This window comes from Diuraphis noxia, unplaced genomic scaffold, assembly GCF_037042655.1.
Source record: "Diuraphis noxia isolate RWA-SAM2 unplaced genomic scaffold, SU_Dnox_SAM2 contig0005, whole genome shotgun sequence".
Lineage (NCBI taxonomy): Eukaryota > Metazoa > Arthropoda > Insecta > Hemiptera > Aphididae > Diuraphis > Diuraphis noxia.
This window is the reverse complement of record NW_028301715.1, coordinates 24,227,909-24,248,845: the sequence shown is the minus strand read 5'-3', so window position 1 is coordinate 24,248,845 and position 20,937 is coordinate 24,227,909. Positions and strand designations below refer to the sequence as shown.

At 26.2% G+C, this 20,937-nt stretch overlaps 1 long non-coding RNA gene across 1 annotated transcript in view; it reads right to left on the bottom strand.

Annotated features, from left to right (window-relative positions):
• The window catches only part of LOC149055108 (uncharacterized), a 34,872-nt gene extending 14,506 nt beyond the window's left edge, over positions 1-20,366 (bottom strand). The window contains exons 1-3 of the long non-coding RNA XR_016192094.1: positions 20,239-20,366; positions 19,970-20,176; positions 19,806-19,877 (exon numbers count right to left, since the gene is read on the bottom strand). This is a non-coding gene — a long non-coding RNA (uncharacterized LOC149055108). The remainder of the gene's footprint in view (positions 1-19,805; positions 19,878-19,969; positions 20,177-20,238) is intronic.
• Positions 20,367-20,937: the final 571 nt, after the last annotated feature.

Genomic DNA, 20,937 nt, shown 5'->3' with positions numbered 1-20,937 from the left:
TTTATGTTAATATCAGTAAGTTATCAAATCTCAAACACTTATTTTACGTTAATTTTCTATAAAATATATACAAACATATATATATATATATTGAGGTACAACTGTTTCAAGTTAATTTACAATAATTTTCAGCATTGAAATTATTAATTATTATTAATCACTAATTAGTATAACTTTAGTTTTGACTTTTGTAACTAGATTTTACAGTACAAATAATGAATAATTTTAATCTTACTAGACTAAGTAGAAGTATATATATACAGGGCGATTTTTTTATCATGAACCACTCATTATTTCAAAAAGTATCAATGTTTTTGAAAATATTTTTTTACAAAGTTTCATGTTGTTAAAAAAACAACGTTTTTATAAAAAAATTATATTTTTTAATATTTTTTATCCTTATAATTTTTTAAGTTTTTTACTTTTTTGAATGGCAACCTAGAGTTTTAATTTCATATTCCAAAGCAGAATATTTTTCTAAGTATTTTGATACGTAAAAGTCGAATTTTGGACGAGTAGTTTATGAGTTATAAGTATTTAAAGTTTAGATTGGCGGAGTGGAGTGGTACGGGGTTACCCCGCAAAATGTTTGTCCACTACTCCGCTTGTCTAAACTTTAAATACTTATAACTCATGAACTACTCGTCCAAAATTCGATTTTTACGTATCAAAATACTTAGAAAAATATTCTGCTTTGGAATATGAAATTAAAACTGTAGGTTGCCATTCAAAAAAGTAAAAAACTTAAAAAATTATAAGGATAAAAAATATTAAAAAATATAATTTTTTCATAAAAACGTTGTTTTTTTAACAATATGAAACTTTGTAAAAAAATATTTTAAAAAACATTGATACTTTTTGAAATAATGAGTGGTTCATGATAAAAAAATCACCCTGTATATATATATATATATATATACAAGTTGTCCCGCCAAGATTTACCCATTGCGATATCTCACGAAATAATGGAGATATCAAAATTCTGGTTTTGTTAGACTCACAGGGATAAGAACAACAAATATTTCATATTTTAATGTTTGAGTAAAAGATTTAAAAATATATTTTTTGTTTAATTATTTATAAAAAAAAATAAAGATAGCCATTTTGTAGGGTTTATTTTTCTGAAAATATTGACGTTTCATAATTGTATTTTCATTAATTTCTTGACTTTTAATATTTTTTCTAGTTTTGAAGAAATAAAAGCGGGTAAGTCGTGGATGTCACTCTGCTGTACAGTAGGTTACAAGTGGGTTACTGTAATGGATGGAATTAAATTTGAATCCAATGAATTATTATCATTATATACGAAAAACGATTCTGAGCGGAGACGGTTTATCTGTCTAGGATATATTATACATTATTAAAAATTTTCAAATCTAGATTTAAAAAGAAAAAAGTCGTTCAAAAGTTTTGAAAATTTTACCATGTCTAGGTAAGGCTAATATAAGTAAACAACCCAAATTTAAAGTTTTCACGAATGTTTGTAATTAAAAAACTCACAAAATTATAATGTCTATAAATAGCTAAAAAATGGCTAAAATTTTCCGAACTTTAAACCGTAAGAAACAAAATCTAAAATACAACAAAAAAGAACTCTGGTCATTTTTCATTTGAAGCAATATTTCTGGTAGAAAACGTCGTCCGTAATTATTTAATACTATAAAATCATGAAATCGTACGTTTTTTCTCCTTTAACCGCTTTTATTTGAGTACCGTTTCGAAAATCAAAAAATCACCTCTCAAAAGTACCAGATTAATAACATTACCTTTTAGAAAAGATGCTAAACTTGATACTTTCTAGCAAGTTTAGAGGAAAAAAAAGTATTTACAGAATAAAAAAGAAAAAAAAAGTAATGAACATTATTCTTTATAAACCAATACATTCCTCGCTCCCCTCAGAATCTAAAACATTCATCGTTATTGTAAAATCAATACATTCCTAACTTCGTTGAGAATTTAAATGATATATTCAGGTAATAAATAATTAGATGTGATAGATATAAATAATAGTACGAGTATATTGTATAGTCTATATAGTCAGTATAGTGTATAGTACGAGTAGTGAGTACCTACTATATATTTTTATTAAATAAAAATAAAAGTTCCAATGGTTTTTACCTTGAAAAATTAACGTAGGTACTAGGTTGTATGAGAACATTATCTATATTGAGTACCGTGGGACAAATTATAATCTTATCGATTATAACGACAAAAATATGGCGTTATGGAAAAAGATACAGAACATGAGATTGAATTGTACAATAATTTAGTTTAGTACGTCTATTACGTTTAAATAAATAACTGATAGAAAATATATTTAAATTTTTTAAATAATACAACATTTTTTTTATTATTTGCCTGCCATGAAATAGGCATTTAACTAAATGTCTAGGCGGATAGTGAAATTGCATAAACATTAAATTCTTTGACTTTATGCCTAGGCATTTAATAAAATGCCTGATTTGACTATATGCCTACGACATATATATAGGACAAACATATATATATAGCTATATATCTATATAGCTATATTTCTATTTGTATGATGTCTGTTTATCCTTTATTTAAATGCTTTATAATATATGCATAATCTATACGTTCTTCCAATAATCACGCTTGGATGAATACTGCTATTATAATTATATCAAATTTCGTCACAATCGGTCCACCAATTGGAATTAGAATGCATACATTTGTTTTATTTTCATATGAATTGCCCATTAAACATACTAATGCTTGTGATTTATTAATTGGATTAATTTAATTAATTAATCAAATAGAACACTTTTAGCTAATCTTTACTTGAATTCGGCAACCGTGTAGATCAGATTACATCCATAATGTGATACAATTTAAAACAAATTTGTCTTAACTATGAACATTGAATTCTAATTGATAAAATAAAATAAAAACTACCTAATTTAAATGGTTTCCATTGATTACAAAAAAATATTATTATTATAATTGTTATTTAGCTCATTTTTGCTGATCAGATAGCGCCGCTTTAATTTCAACACCTCCTCGTCATATTCCTCTAATCCGGTAACTTTCTCAAATTTTTCATCCATAAGATCCAATTACGAATTCAACAAAAAAGAATGAGCCAAATCGGCCCAGCCGTTCTAAATTGATGAATTGTTATACATTTTTGGCTCCATTTTTATATAAATATTTAATATATATAATATAAGATTAATCGTTAATGATAATAATATGATTTAATATTATATCATAGTACCTACGTACGCAATTTTATTTGCAGTAAAGTCTGACGTAAATTAATAACAAAACTATTACATAAATGTAAGACGCGTATAAAATATAAATAAACAATGCACATACACAACAAGTTAAACTCTTTATACGCTTATAGATAAACAATTTAAAAAAATTAAAAGAAGTTATAATGAAGTGATTACTGATTTGCCAACTAAATAGTTTATAATGAGTAAATTTAATTTATTAATCAATCATTTGCATATTATTTTAATTATCGTTGTGTTTAATTCACTAATTCATTGTAATTGAATGTCCTTATAATTTATATATTATAAGGAATAATTGAATTCATTAAATATATTACTTGATATCGGGCTACACCCGTTTTCATAATAAATAAGTTTACCCTAATTAGTTACCTATACGTACTTATATTATATTAAAATAATAAAATAAAAGTATTGAAAGAAAATTATGATTCCTTAGAACTCTATTCTAATTTTCTTTAACCAAAAAAAAAAATCAAACTTAATACACAATTTTTGATTAATTATTAGAACAATAGTTCAGAACCTAATACATTGAAATAATGATCTAAAAATTAAAATTTAGGTTAATTAAACATATTTAAATGCCCTTAAAATTAATTTCAGCCATACAAATTTACGATAAATAATCCTTTTTATAATTGATTATTTATCATGCAATAATAAAATGTTTACCTACATTAATTAATGATAAAACACAAAGTTAATACTTATAGTATATTTATATTTGAATGAGAAAGTGTATGACGTATATATTTTATTTGTTGTGTTTAAAAAATACAAATACTTCGTTACATTAATAATTTTAAAATTATTTAGTTTAAAAAAAATCTCAATTGTGAAATTGATGGACGTAAGTAAATCAAAATCATCAATGAAAAAAGAACTTGTGAACTTTTTTTAATTGAGAGAATAAAAAATGGCCATATAATTATTATAAAATTCCAAAAAGAAACCTTAAATATCTTAAATTCTACGATCAGAAAAAAAATAGTAGTAAATTATGAAACATATATTATTGAAACAATTTTTAGCTTTGAAAGCACTATCTAAAACGTTACAAAGTAATTTTATTCTTTAATACATTTTAGTTTAGATTTTTAAAAAAATTTTAAATTTGATATTTAACCTTGAATTTTTTTATTTGCGGCATAAATTAGATTGTTTCTAATAAATAGAATAATTATTAGTTTCGTAGAAGCATTAATATGGCGTGCCATATTAATGCCATATACACGTGCCATTATTTTCACCTAGGTTAAGGCAGGACATTGACGGCAGTTGTTTTTCATAACTATCATTTGTATTACGTGCGCCAAAATCAAGGGAAACCGCATGTTTATATATACCTACTACCTACTTAATGTTTGCTATGCTGTTCGAAACTGATAGATATTAGATACTAGTAAAGTGAATTGTAAATAACATAAAAATATAAGGAGCTATTTTTTAATGATTCGAAAACATAATGAAAAATTTGAATTGTCCAATTTTTTACTGACTTATAGCAGATAACTTATCCGTAACTATATACTTGACAGATAAGCTTATTCGGACATTGAAAAACTGATTATTATCAATTTTTTCTTATCTATCAAATAATTCGAGTTATCTGTCGAATAAATGTGATTGAAAAACCGGGCCTTACTCTATTAGAAATTTTTTAATCAGTTAACCAAAAAACTAAGTTTGCTAAAAACGTACCTGAACTTTTTACTGAAAAGGTGGCAAGGTTAATTTGAGAAAACTAGGCGTTTGAGACTTATTAATTACGTAAAAAAAAAATAGGGACCTAAGTATAGTATTCTTTTGAAATGTTTTTGACTATAACATTTTTTGCGAAAAATAAGTCATATTATAATTTATATTTGTATAATAGAAAAGATTTTCTCGCTATGTTCACAACTCAAAATTATTTCCTATAATTTAGTTTATGATTGACCGGTATATTATAACCTTCAACTCAATGAATATTGTCTATGAAAGACAAATTTTCCCTGTTAGAATAAACTGACACCTAAAAGTACAATAACATTTTCATATGAACTGTTGCTGCAATGCAATAATAATGCAATATAATAATCTTGCAAGGTCATGAATCATCTAATTATTGCTGATTGCTCTACCCATTATAAATAGTTTTAGCTGAAGGTATTTTCCGCATGCCATTATGTGTTGAAACTTTTGTTAGCTATTGTAGTAAACAATAATTGCATTTTATAATAGAATGCACTTATGATTTTTTTTAAAGTTGTTCTATAATTGCATGTTGAGTAGGCCACTATTTTGGATGGGTCGTGGGGTATAGACTCTGTACAAGGACAAGGGCATATAAGTACGGATAGAATATAGGTATTCATTCCCAACTATATGGATACTGTTGTCATGTGGTACAACTTTGTTGGGCAAAACTTTGCTCACCTCTAAGTATGACTACACAACAATAGATCATTATGTTAAATACCATTAAATCATAACAACTAACAAGCAATGATAATGATAAATCATTCGAATAACAAAACTCGGTTTACTAATCAATAGTAAAGTTTTCAAGTTATTTTTCGAATTTTAAATGTTGGTCGAAACCAAAATATGTCAGTATTTTATTTGAAATTTTTCAAACATATATTTTAAGTTCACTTGAAATTAATTCTTTTTTACAGTTGTTACCAAAATAAATAAGTATTTCTAAATACTTTTTCTAAATATTTAAGAGGACGCAACCTAACCTAACCTAACCTATGACGTATTGTCTTCAACTTACAAACATAGTAGGTATCTCTACAAGCCACAACATACCAAATTCAAGTTCAGCAAAACCAATTTTGTGTTATTACTTATTATAATGCTATAATGTTGGAGTGAAAATATGACAGCCGACATTTGACATACACTATCAATTTTAAAGATACGGGTATTACTTGTGTCTGTATGTTCTGTAAATATCTGTAATTTTACATCTACCGGGAAGTCGAATTACATTTTTAAGAGTGTGAAGTTCAAATTTTTACAATATTTAACATTATTAACTCGATTTCTCATGGCACAATTTTTTTTAATAAACTATATTTATATATAGGTACTTCATTTGAATAAGGTATATCAAACTTTTAAAACATAGAATTCTGAAACGTGATCACAGATCAATAAATAAATGGTAATAAATTATATAGTACCTATATTCACTATTTTCCAGGTGTATTAAACTATATCATTATATAATATTAAAAAATAAAAACCACAAAAATGGTTTATTAAAGATATTTATATAATTGTATTGATAAATATTATAGGTATGGGTACTTACTTACTCATTATACTAGGTACCTAGTTCATTATACATTCATGTGAAATACTATATGATTGAAAATTAATAAGTAAAAAAAAAATTGTGTCTCTTATAAAACTATAAAGATCCATACTTTAAAGCAAGAGTATCCAAACCACGGGGAGTTTGTAATTTGCACCAAATTAAAGATATGTAATTTGCACCACTGCAGGTAGTCAAAAATAGTGATTGTAATTTGCACCAAAATAAGGGTATGTAATTTGCGCCACCCACAGGTAGTCGAAAATAGAATTTGTAATTTGCACCAAAATGATTATTTATTTGTTCGATTACGTTTATCAAATATTCGATTATTGCTCGGTATCTTCGTAGGCGTCGAGACTAGATGGACACGAATGACAGTAATAATTTTTTGGGATTTTTCGCCTTATCTAGTAATATTTTGACGTTTTACGTCCAATTAGCGGTCATAATCGCGTTATATATAATATTTATATAATGTATATCAGTTTATTATTTTGATCAAACACTAAGCTATCTATACGTTTAGTCTTGCCGTTTCATCGCAATACGTAAGTTAACGTAATATTTTTGTAGTGCAGTTTTTAATTTTTTTTTGCTTGAAAAATGTAAGTTAAGATAATTAAAAGTAATCGCGGGGAAGATATTTTAGAATATAATAATCATACTTTTTATTTTACTATCGAAAAAATAATCGATTTTAATTTTTTGGTGCAAATTACAATTCCTATTTCTTACTACCTGAGGATGGGGCAAATTACATATCTTTATTTTGGTGTAAATTACAAACGCATTTAAAAAAAATGGTGCAAATTACACTGTTGTAAATATTTTGGGTCTATTTTGGTGTAAATTGACTACAGCCAAACCACGACCCACGGTAGATTTTAATGCAGCCCTCGCACTTCAATTTCAATATAGGTAGTAGGTACCATCAATTTATTATATAAAATATAATAATAATTTATTTTAAGAGTGTAAAATTAAAAAATATTAAAAATTAAATGCACTAAATAAATTTAATAGTTTATAAGAGTGTTGTCTATATTAGAATCTGATAGCGATAGCCCGGGTGTCAGGCACACATTACTTATCGATACAGTTGATCAGATGTCAACTCGCAGAGATTTCAAGAAAATATCATATTATTTTATTATTGGAGACAATAATATGTTAACAGCATTGATCAGTTGTTTTTATTCGAATTTTATAAGTATTATATTTATATCTTATATCTACCCAAACAAACATATCCCATCCTCCACAACCACGCATTATTCATGTCCTAGCTCGATTTTCAACAGTACCTACCTATGATTGGGAAAAATATTGTTTTCAAAAAAGAAAAACGCCAATACTAAGAATTGGTCCACTATATTAGAAAAGCAGCTTGAATTCTGTTTAAGTTTAAAGTTTAAAACTTTAATATTTTATAATTCATAAAAAATGCTTTTACGCATCAATAATAAACAAGCAACGAACAACATTCATAGCAATTAGGAACAAATCATATCAATTGACAATATACTTTCCTATTACACAAAAATACTGTAATAGCACTATTTATTGTTACCGAAGCTGTAACGTATAAGCATGTTCAGTTAAATGATTATCAATATATTTTATTAATTACAATGATATTTAAAAAAATTACCTTTATATAACTATATAAGTTGAAAAAATCTTCAAACTCTTAAATGAATACCTAGGTACTATTAATAGTTAATACTACCTTCATAACTAAAGTTTTGGAAAATCATTTATTAACACAGAAATCTCAAAAATTAGGTTGAATTGATTTGAGTATCTTCTAAATTCAATTTGAAATCAGTTATAAATTAAATAGTTTAATCTGATATTCATTTAGGTAGGTCGTGTATGAGTCATAACTCATAACTCATAATATTTAAATAATAATATATATGATTTACTACAGCTATAATAATAAATATAATTACCTATAATTTATTTATGTATTTTCAGTATTGACTATAGTTGTACCAAAACATCAAGCTGTTAGAAAAAAATTGTGGTTTCCCTTGATTTTTGTGTACGTACTTAATAACAAACATCAAAATCAGTGGTGGAAGCAAGTACCTACCTACCTACCGCCCGTGTCCTGTAATAACCTAGGTGAAATTGGCACGTGCATTATTGACTTTTAATTATATAGGCAAATAAGGAAAAAATACATATTATGAGAATGCATGAAAGTTCCTTGTTTCTAATTTATATTTAATGTAATTTATGAGTATGAAAAAATGAAAGTATAACCGATTATCTATCTTATCAAATTTATATAGATATCTTAAAATTCTTAACCTTAACTTAAACTCTTAAATGTACATAACCATTTTGGTTATACCTACCATAAACAATAAATACTGTGTAGCTAGTTAAAATAAAATAACTGATTATTTTTTTTTTTTTAATTTGTCTTTTATTAAAAAATAATTATAGCAAAGCAATTATAAAAAATAACTGATTTAATATCAACAGTTTATCAGCTATATTTTTGATGAATTTAACGAGATATACTTATGGGCATAAAATAGCATTTTATATTGGGAGGGGGGATTGAAGTCATATATTAATATATTATTATAATACTATTGAATAATATTAAAATATTTAGAAAAAGTTTGGAGACTTAGACCTGAAAGCACTCAGTTCTCACCCCAATCAGTACTTATGGTGATACAATACATGTTATATAACACAAAAATATTTATATACCTATAGAAAAATTAAATTAAATTTGTAATGAGAGTCCAGAGTAAAGTGGCCCACGTCGGTTTCTTAGATTAAAATTTTTAAGCAACACTATATTATTTAATTTACAAATCATTTCTTTTATACCAAGTTTTTTTAAATTTGTTTCAATTTTTTCAGATATTATACAGTCGTAAAAAAAATACTTGTTTTAATACCTATCTATAATACGAGCCATTAGTACAAATAGTTGTTTTTTTAGATAGAATATAAAATATTTATTTTGATAACATTTCATTTCGTGAGATTTGGTCTTAGGAATTAATTAATTGTAATTGAAACATAATGTTAATCAAACTATTTTGTACACAACAAATATACATAATATATGCCTTATTAAATATATTATAAAAAATTAAATTGACAATTTTGATATTAATTTTTAACTATATGTCTATTTAATATGATAAAATTAATAGGTAAAGTTATTGAATATCATTAATCATAGTATACTTACTCAGGGGCGGACTGGGAGGTGAACGGCCCAGTATTCTACTGTCGGGGCCGGCACTACCCGTTTATACCATCCTCTATGAACAAGATATTTATAATACCTACATACTTTTTCGGGTATTTATTTATCAAATGTATTAGGCGGTACTGCCGTACTGGATTGTGCATAAACACCAAAAAGATAACTTGTTTACACACTACGAAATCAATTTTTGATTCGAAAGCTTCACTAATTTCTAAATCCATGTTTAGTACCTAATTATAGGCTAGAGTCATAACTAGAGACGAATTTTATGCATTTGCATGGTGATACTAAGCACATGCACTTATAAAATGGTTTGAAATGTCGGCGATTCAGACTTTATTGAATCCGTAGACCAATTTTAATTTTGCATATAAATGCATATTTGGTGGGTTGGTGCACTATAAACTTTGGGGTCATTTTTTAACAAAAAAAAAATAAATAAATAATAGGTACATATTTAACAATAAAAAGTTCAATCCATTTATTTAATTATAATAGACATTTTATTAGTTATTACTTATTAAAAATATCTTTTATTCATGGTAGCAAAGTATGGAATGGGAAGGGACCCTTTAAATTTGGAGGCCCTGTGCTAGTGCACCGCCTGCACATGCGTAAATCAGAGCCTGGATACAATGTACATTATATTATTATAAACTACCGCTAGTTCGACTACGAAAAATTAACTTATTAGTTATTACTGTATCGTTTTAATAGCCGGCAACCGATAGCAGTAGGTAGTCTTAAACTGTTTGGTATTTAAAATTTAAAAATATATTTATTATTAATATACTAATATTATCAATTGATGTTCATGAGCCCCTAGCGGCCCGACGGCACATATATTGAGCCGGCCCGGTGTGCTACAGCACACTAGCACACCTGGCCAGTCCGCCCCTGTACTTACTAAATAATTATTTGTACAATTTAATAGCGTCAAAATTTGAACTTAAATATCTATATAAAAAAAAAACTATGTTTATTTTTGACAATAGTAGGTACCTGCTTACAATAAACCTTGTTTCAAATTATCAATTCTAATCTACAAAATTTGAAAATTTTATACATATTTATACCTAGCTAAAAATTGATTAGCAAATTTTCAGTGATTTTTATGAAATTTGACAAAATATGAACTCAAATACCTTTAAAATAAAACCGTACCTATATTAGTTTTGAAATCATTTTAGATTCTGAACAAAGTGATGAATGTATTGATTTTACAATGATGTGTGTTTTTTTTTTTGTGTCTGTGTACAGCATAGGTTACTAGTCAAAATAATGCTTCAATTTCAAACTTTGGGGGTGGTTTCCGATGTAAAAGTGAAGATCCTTGGTGCATTATTGAGGTCAAAAGTAAACATTTTCCAACAGTTTTCAAAAAAATCGATTTTTTTATATGGTTGTAATTCAAAAACTAATCACTGTAAATACTTAAATTTTCACCAAATGTTTATGTTAATGTTATCTATATACAGTTTAATTTTCAAAAATTTTCGAATTTTTTTGATTTATTTATAGACCACTGAAATTTTCGATTTTTTTGAGAATTTTTTTTTGAAGTGTCGGTAAAATAGTTTTAAATGACCAAAAAAACTTGAAAATTTAATACAAGGTTCCTTAACAGTTGTTCTTATTGTAGCTAAAAAAAATTAAAAATCCTTAGTCACCATTTTTTTTTTTATAAGCGTTTATAGTTCAATTTTTTACGAAATCTGTCGAAAATGCGAAAATTTGCAAGTAATTTTGAAGTTTAAAAATCATAAAATTTTTTGTGTTTATAACTTAGGACTAAAAATACAACACTAAGTTTTCCATAAATTTTCCTTCAAGTAGCTATAGAGAAAACTCGAAGCGTCGTTATAGGAAAAATTTTAAGTGTGTTTGAATTTTAAATTTTTACGAAATAGCGTAACGATAACGATTTATCCTGAAACGATTTTTAATATTTGTTATTATTCAAAAAGTATGAGTCGTAGATACTTGAAAATTTTATCAGTTATTTAGATTGGTGTTTCCTTTACATGATTTAATTTTCAAAATATTTTGACTTTTTTCAAGATATTTATAGACAACTGAAATTTTCAATTTTTCAGAAAATTTTTTTTTGAAGTGTCGATAACATTTTTTGGCCCTGTCAAAATACTTGAAAATTTAGTAACAAGTTCCTCATAAGTTATTCTTACAGTAATTAAAAAATTATAAAAATACATAGGCACGATTTTTTTTTTATTAGCATTTGAAGTTCAAATATTGACTTAATACGTAGAAATTACGGTCATTTTCAAATTATCTTGGAAAGAAATTCATAAAAGATTTTCTTTTTAGATATAAGATTTGAAAATTTAATACAAGGCTCCTAACATATTTTTACAATAGCAATTGAAAAATAAAAGAAATATATATGCATAATTTTTTTTTTAAGAGCATTCAAAATTTGAATTTTTACAAAATACGTAAAAATCACGAAAATTCGTAAATTATTTTAAACTAGAAATTCATAAAGTATTTTCCTTTTATATCTAAGATTTGAAAATTTAATAGTAGGCTTCTAACATATTGTCACAATAGCAGTTGAAAAATAAAAGAAATATATATGCATAAATTTTTTTATAAGCATTTACAGTTCAAATTTTGACCAAATGCATAAAAATTACGGCAATGTTCATATTATCTTAGATAGAAATTCATAAAAGTTTTTCTTTTTAATTCTAAGATTTGAGAATTTAATACAATAGGCTCCTAACATATTTTAACAATAGCGGTTGAAAAATAAAAGAAATACATGGCCACATTTTTTTTACAAGCATTCAAAGTTTGAATTTTGACAACATATGTTGTATAAATTATTTTAAGCTAGAAATTCATAAAAAATTTTCTTTTAAACTCTAAGATTTGAAAATTTAATACAAGATTCCTTACAAGTTTGTCAATCTTTATCACAAATAAAAAGTCCACCGGAAATTCAAATATAATTTTTATGAGCATTTGAAATTTAAATTTTTACAACATTGGATTTTCACTGGATTTCACATTTAGTGATTTTCTTATATTTTGTTGTAATAACTCTAAAAGTCTACAACAAATGACCGCAGATACTTGCAATTTTCACTGAATGTTTATATAGGCATTTTCTATATTTGATAAAATTTTCAAATATTTAGATTTGTTTTGAGCTGTTTACTGACATTTTAATGTTTCAACTTTTTTAGTTTTTTTTTCTTTAAATATCGATAAAAATTTTTTTGTTCGGTAGAAAAGCTTGAAAATTTAGGCTTCTAACACATTTTAACAACAGCAGTTGAAAAATAAAAGAAATACTAGTCACAATTTTTTTTTTACAAGCATTCAAAGTTTGAATTTTGACAACACGTAAAAATCACGAAAATTCACAAATTATTTTAAACTAGAAATTCATAAAAAATTTTCTTTTTAAATCTATGATTTTAAAATTTTTAATAATCTATAATATATCCTAGACAGATAAACCGTTTTCGCTCAGCATCGTTTTTCGTATACAATGATATAATATCATTGGATTCAAATTTTATCCCATCCATTACAGTAACCCACTTGTAACCTACTGTACAGCAGATCGACATCCACGACTTACCCGCCTTTTTTAAGAATAAAATTAAGTTTTTGACATCCTTTGGGTTTGGTCTAAGTGCTTGACATATTTGTTCGGATATGTGAAATGATTTCGATACTGGTTGTATTTTTGACATTCAGTGATAATGTGGTTGACGGTTAAGAGTACGCTGCATGACTCACATAGTGGAGGATCGTCTTTACTCATCAAGTAGCTGTGTGTTAAGTGTGTGTGACCAATTCGGAGGCAGTTTATTATGGTTTCATTTAAATCATTTTTAATTGTTAATTAACAAAAATATTTTTATCTATAATAGATTTTTATATCAAATTTTGAAAATCTTATCATGTAAAGAAAATTTTCGTGCAAATATTTGATAGAAATTTCAAGTATCAACCATTTACTGTTATAAGTTTTTGAATTAAACTAAAAATACAAAATTTATTTTGTCAAAAATTGGTTTTCCCAATACTCTTAAAAATTACAAGGAATATTTGGCTTTTGACAACACACAGAGTACCAACTATGATTCCATTTCCTACCAGGAAAGTTGCTCAAGTAAAAAATTAAAGCATTATACTGTCCCGAAAAGTAATGACAAACACAAAACATAAAAAACACTAATAATAGACAGTTTTAAAAATAATATAAAAATATTCCAAAACGCAAAAAAAAAAGCGGGTACTTGGATGTCACTTTGCTGTTAGGTAGATTACAAATGGGTTAGGTACTGTAATGGATGGAATTAAATTTGAATCCAATGATATTATATCATTGTATACGAAAAACAATTCTGAGCGCAGACGGTTTATTTGTCTAGGATATATCATAGATTATTAAACATTTTCAAATCTTAGATTTAAAAAGAAAATTTTTTATGAATTTCTAGCTTAAAATAATTTGCAAATTTTCGTGATTTTTACATTTGTTGTCAAAATTAAAATTTGAATGCTTGTAAAAAAAAATTGTGACTATGTATTTCTTTTATTTTTCAACTGCTATGGTAAAAATGTTTTAGGAGCCTTGTATTAAATATTCAAATCATAGATATAAAAGGAAAAACTTTTATGAATTTCTATCTATAAGATAATTTGAACATTTTTACGTATTTAGTCAAACTTTGAACTTTAAATGCTCATTAAAAAAAATCGTGCCTATGTATTATTAATATTTTTCAACTGCTATCGTTACAATATGTTAGAAGCCTGGTATTAAATTTTCAAGCTTTTCTACCCAACAAATACATTTTTATCGATATTAATTTTTAAAAAAAACTAATAATGATCAAAAATTGCATATGCCTATAAATAGTTCAACATTAGTCGAAAATTTTTGAAAATTGCATAGTGGATAAAGTATACTTATATAAACAGTTGGTGAAAATGTCATGTATCTATGGTCATTTGTTTTAAAGTTACATCAAAAACCAAAATCGATTATGTCGAAAAATGAGTGTGCGTAAAATTTCCCGTTTTTCCCTAAATTTTTAGTTTGTTTTTATCGATTATTTAGTAAAGTATTAAGAATTTTTAACTTTTGACCCCCCAAAGTACCAAATAGATTCACTTTCTGATCGAACGAGGTACTGAAGTAAAATATCGAAGCACTTTTACTGCCCCAAAACGTGATGACAGACACAAAAAAAAAAAACATAATGGTAAAATCAATACATTCATCGCTCCGCTCAGAATCTAAAATTTCATTGAATTATAATTTTTACGGTCACTTATCAAATGTACCAAAATCCATGTACCGAATCTCCCTAAAACTTAGGTTATGTTAGTAATCTCCTATTCCAGATTTTAATAAATATTTTCAGCGATATTTCAACCAAATATACATTAATTTGGGTATAAATATTTTCGTAAATATATTAAAGGTATTTTCGTATCTATACCGAATGGCTAAAATACATTCTGTCCTATGCTTCAATAATTATATTTACATTGTGTTACTACTAACACGGTCGTTACACAAAAATGTAGATCGGCGCCACTAATTCGGCATGGTAGGTTATTCTCATAAAAATAATAGATAAAAAAAGAATTGATTACTGATCACCACGCAAGTAGTCTCCTGGTCACAATAGTTTTATAAAATTAATAATTACAGTATATTTTATGAAACATATTAAAATATAAATTGAATATTTAAATAATACAATATATTAAAATATATAAATTGATTATCTTTTTAAGTTGCAAAACATTGAAATAAATTCTTATGTAAGTCAGAAATCTGAAATGATTAATAAAAAGAACAACATTCAACCATAAGCCCAATGAAAAGTTTCTTGCATAAAACCTAATAACTTAATAATACAAACTAAATTTATCCTTTAAAACTTAATTAATGATTTATTTGTGTGGCTTTATCACCAGACATTGTTATTTCATTTAATCATATTTAACTGTGATTAAAAACTAAATCAGTGAAGACAAACTGAAAAATAAAATATATCTAATCTATAAACACATGGTACCAAATACATAAAAATTACTCGTATTTATATACTCTTACTGAAGGTATAATGTAATAAATGAACATGGCGTATAGAAATTAAATTAGAAAAAAATGAATAGCCTACGGGAAAGGCAATAAGTAGATACCAACTGTTGAGAAAGCAGACAACCTAATCATGATTTTAAGACTGTAAACTATATATATCTGTAACAGCTATAGATAAAAAAGACCGAAAATATGTTTATGAATAATATTATTTAAACAACTATTTTATTATAGATGCCTAAATGTAAATTTACTTTATTTCACACTGGCTTTTTTTATAAATACTCATCAAAATATCGTAATTAAGTTTTCGTAAATGTCAACTATATTGTAGTATACCTAACATATTATTGAAAAGTAAATTACCAAATAGAAAATAAATAATTTAAACATAGGTATTATTATCTATATATCATAATATATCATATTATTTGTTGATTTTGGTATTAATATTAGTTCTAGGTATTATATTTTTTTTGAAATTTTAAAATATTTATATTTATTGGTTAAAAATATCAAATAAAACTCTAATTTAAAATTGTATTATTTTACTTCAGTATTATTATTGCTTATAAATAAATAATTGGTATTAATGCATAATATTTTTTTATGGTATTTTGAAATATTTAAATATAATTAATATTATGTGACTTACAATATTAATTATTATGCATACAATAACTTCTTAGAACTTTCCGTCTATATATAAATTATTATACCTACCTAATAAGTAATAGGTATATCATTGATCAATTACTACGAATTTTCATGAGAATCTGTATACCGTAGTTGGTAAATTGCATCCCGCAAAAAAGGTCATAGTTATATACTGTGTAAATTGCGGCCCCGAGTATATTTTATACATACGTAAATTACAGCCCGGGTATATTTGAAATGTACGTAAATTGCGGCCCTGGAGATTCCAATTTCCGGTCGGCTGGTTATATTATCTTTAATATTGATCGATAAGGATATCTCTTGATGCTCACTTATATAATATTACTAGCCGCCAGTGTGCCGTAGGACCTACGGCGTAGGTACTGCCCTGTGCATTTGATCGAAATATTTTGCACGAGTTTTTACATTAGTCTACAGTATTTACAGTATTTGGTAAATCAGTGGCGTACGCAGGATTTTTCAATGGGGGGGGGGGGAGGGGCTTGAAAATTAATTACTATTTTATTTTTATTTTGTCCATTCTAATAATTGTAGACGTTTAGGTGAGGTATTTGAAAATGTTTGTACAACTTCAACTTCTCAACTTTTCCAGTGGAAAATATGTTCTAATCATAAACCTAGATAGTGGTTTTTGGAAGCAAATTGGATTTAGTTTGAAATTTGAGAGGTCAAAATTGAAAATTCTCAGTATTTTTTAAAACAATCGGGAAAACAAGAATAAATGAAAAATTGTTTAGTAACCTTAGTTTTTTTCTAAAAATGTCAATAAAAAATTATTCGTTCGGTAAAAAGCTTTAAAATGTAATATAAGGTTTTATTATACCTAGTTATCTAAAAATATTAACGACACATATAGGCACGATTAGTTTTTATAAGCATTTATAGTTCAATTTTTGACAAAACCAGAAAAATTAATTAATTGTAGATTAAAATTTATTAAATATTAAATTTGTACAGCTAAGGTTTGAAAATTCAATACAGGTCATTCATACAAGTAGTTCATACTTTTACCAAAAAATTACTAATTTTTTTAGGAAAATTGGTATGCAAATCAATGTTTTTTTTAAATGAATTTATTTTGGTAAGACGTTTATTAATTTTCGTCTTGCTTACTATAGGTGACGACAGTTGAAGTTTGATACATTTTTTTTAAGTAATACTTATGAGGGCAATGGAGGGGGGCTTCAGTTCGTTAGCCCCCCTCTGCGGACGCCACTGTGGTAAATTAGAATTTGTATTTTTTTTAAATTTAATAACAGTGGAAGTTATGAAAAGTGAAAAAAATAAAACGTTGAAAATAGTTGATGGTTTCAAATTTCGTTTTCAAAAACTTCTGAACGATGATATTCAACGTAGGTGTTGTACAGTCAAAACTTGTAAGTGTTTTTTAAAATTTAATAATAATAGTATATGTATAGATAGCTTTAAAGATCATAACCATCTACAACTTTCGGAACAAATTATAAATTTAAAAATCTTATAAGTTTTTACCAGTATATTAATTCGAATTTTTTTCACTCTACACATTTTTACTAATATATTTTTTAATTATAAACAAAACAGCAAAACCAATATTTTTAACCATACCAATATGAATACAATTATATTGCCAGTCCTAAGTCTGAAAAATGGGAAGGAAAATATTGATTTCGTAACCCTTAATGCAATTTACATAACAATGACAAATATTTAAGTAGGCAAATATATTAAAATATACCGGGGCCGCAATTTACATAAAAAAATTGAAACGGGACGCAATTTACAGCGACCCCTACAAGGTGTCCCACAGAGATCTGACATTTTGACAAATGAAATAACTTTTGTTCTAATCAATATATTTTAAAAATTTCTTTTAAATATAATCCATAGACACTTGCGCTACATTTTTTATTTTTTAATACTGAAAATAAAAACTTAAAAATTGACAAATTTTTTTTCGAAATATTCAATATAGCCAATTTATAAATTTGATGTTTAGAAAAATGTATAAGGTAAAAACACTTTATTTAGGTCAAAAGTCTGATTTTTTACAATTTTTTTAAATATCAATATTTTCGTTAGGTAAATTATAGTATTTTATAGTTTATACATCACATATCATTAAAATAAATACAATAAAAAAAATAATTAGATTTTAGCATGCACTAATTTAAAAATGTTCTTATAAAATATTTTTAAAAAACTTTATTATTATTTGAGATTACAAGGTTTCTAACATAAACTAGATCTTAATTTACTTAACGAAAATATTGATCTTTAAAAAAATTGTAAAAAATCAGCCATTTGACTTAAATAAGTGTTTTTACCATATAATTTTTTTTTAAATTAGATTTACAAATTGGCTATATTAAATATTTCGAAAACATTTTTATCAACTTTTAAGTTTTTTATTTTCAGTATTAAAAAATAAAAAATGTATTCCTAATTGTAGCGCAATTGTCTATGAATTATATTTAAAAGACATTTTTTAAAAATATTGATTAGAACAAAAGTTATTTCATTTGTCAGAATGTCAGATCTCTGTGGGACACCCTGTTTATCAATATAATACCTATATGATATATTTATATAGTATATTATAGGTAAATAGCCAATAGATAATAGGTACCAAGTTGATATACACACTTCGGGGCGGTGTATGTACGTAGGTATGTTTAAACAAGTCGATCTTAAATGTGGGTAGGCAACTGAATTATTATACATACCTGATACCTATTATATTATTATACACATTCATTTTTATACAATATTGAACAATTTTTCGCAAAATGTCGTTCCGAAAAAAATCATACATTGTTTCATAATACCATATTTTTATAGTGAATTTCCACTGTATGGCATCCAGGATTTAGATAAATTAAATCCGAAAAACCGGCTTAATTGTTATTAGTGGCGTATTTTTTTTTTTTTTTTTTTTTTGGGAGGGGAGTGTCTTCCATGCCTGGGCACCTAAAACGCCTTAATATTGGTATTATCATTTATTTTATAGTTTACATTTTTATTTTAATATATTATATACCTATATTCCTTACATGTTGGACACCTCGCGAGTATAATCACCCAAAATACGCCACTGATTGTTATTGTTTTTTGAAAATATTTTTCATTCATTGATAAATACATTTTAATAAACCTCTAGTATCTACAATATTGTATATCAAATATCATGGTTAGATAATGTTTAAAGATTTAACTACTTACTCAAACGTTGCATTCATTTTTGGTAACGGGAAACGTGTACCCACTACCCATCATCTTTCTTCCAATTGTCAGCTAAAGATAGGTAGGTAACACAAAAACCGTTTTAATTTAAAATTCAAAGCACTTTAAAATATAGCATTTTTTCACACACAGTTTTATATCACCTTAGACGTTATACGAATTAGAACATAATACTGTTTGTGTTATCGACCTTCGGCCATATTATTTTGAAATTAAAAACTATTTTCTCCATATCGGACATCGTCCATCAACTATTGGCGCTTTCGTGATTCTTCCATAGGTAGGTAGATAATAAAATCTTCTGCTGTTATTCATATGAACATTTTATATTGGATTGCAGCAATAGTTACCTGGTTAATCAAAATATATTAGTTTTTACGTTTTGAGTCTATAATAACCACACGGCACACACATTCCTTTTGATATACCTATACATTTGAGTATTTTATTTTATTACTGCCTCATTGGTTATGTACCTATTTCTGGTTTTTTTTTGTTTTTGATTTTTGAACATATTTGACATCAGCACTCAGCAGCAAAGGCCTGCAACACAGTTAGTACTCAATAAATGTTCAGTTGGGACGCTGTTTTTTGAATTTCTACTTGATTTATCTTTCTTTCAATTTCCCAATTCGAGCACTGCATACACCAATTATATAAGTTGTAAAAACTGAGAACTGAGAAAAAAGCTTTGTTTTAGGCTTTTCAATGAAAGTACCTACCTATTTAGGTATGTAAGCTCGGGCAAATATAAACAGGTAGAGTGGCGTGCTCAGATTTTATGAAAGGGAGGGATATGAACTTTTAACTATTCTCGGACCACTTTGTATAGTACCTAATAAATATACATTCTTTGCGATTGTAAACTTTCCCGATTGTAATGGCATGTAAACTCTCCCGATGGTAAACACTCCCGGGTCTAGTCCAATACTACCTGACGGGAACATGCTACATGCAAACTCTCCCGGGTCTACTTCAGTACTAGGTACTAAGTTAGCTGGGGAGCATGGGGTATTATTCGTTTTACGCAGTTAGAATTGGTTGAGCCATTATAGTCGATATCGTTTTAAATATTTAAATTAAAAATACTCTAACGGTAATTAAATATTTA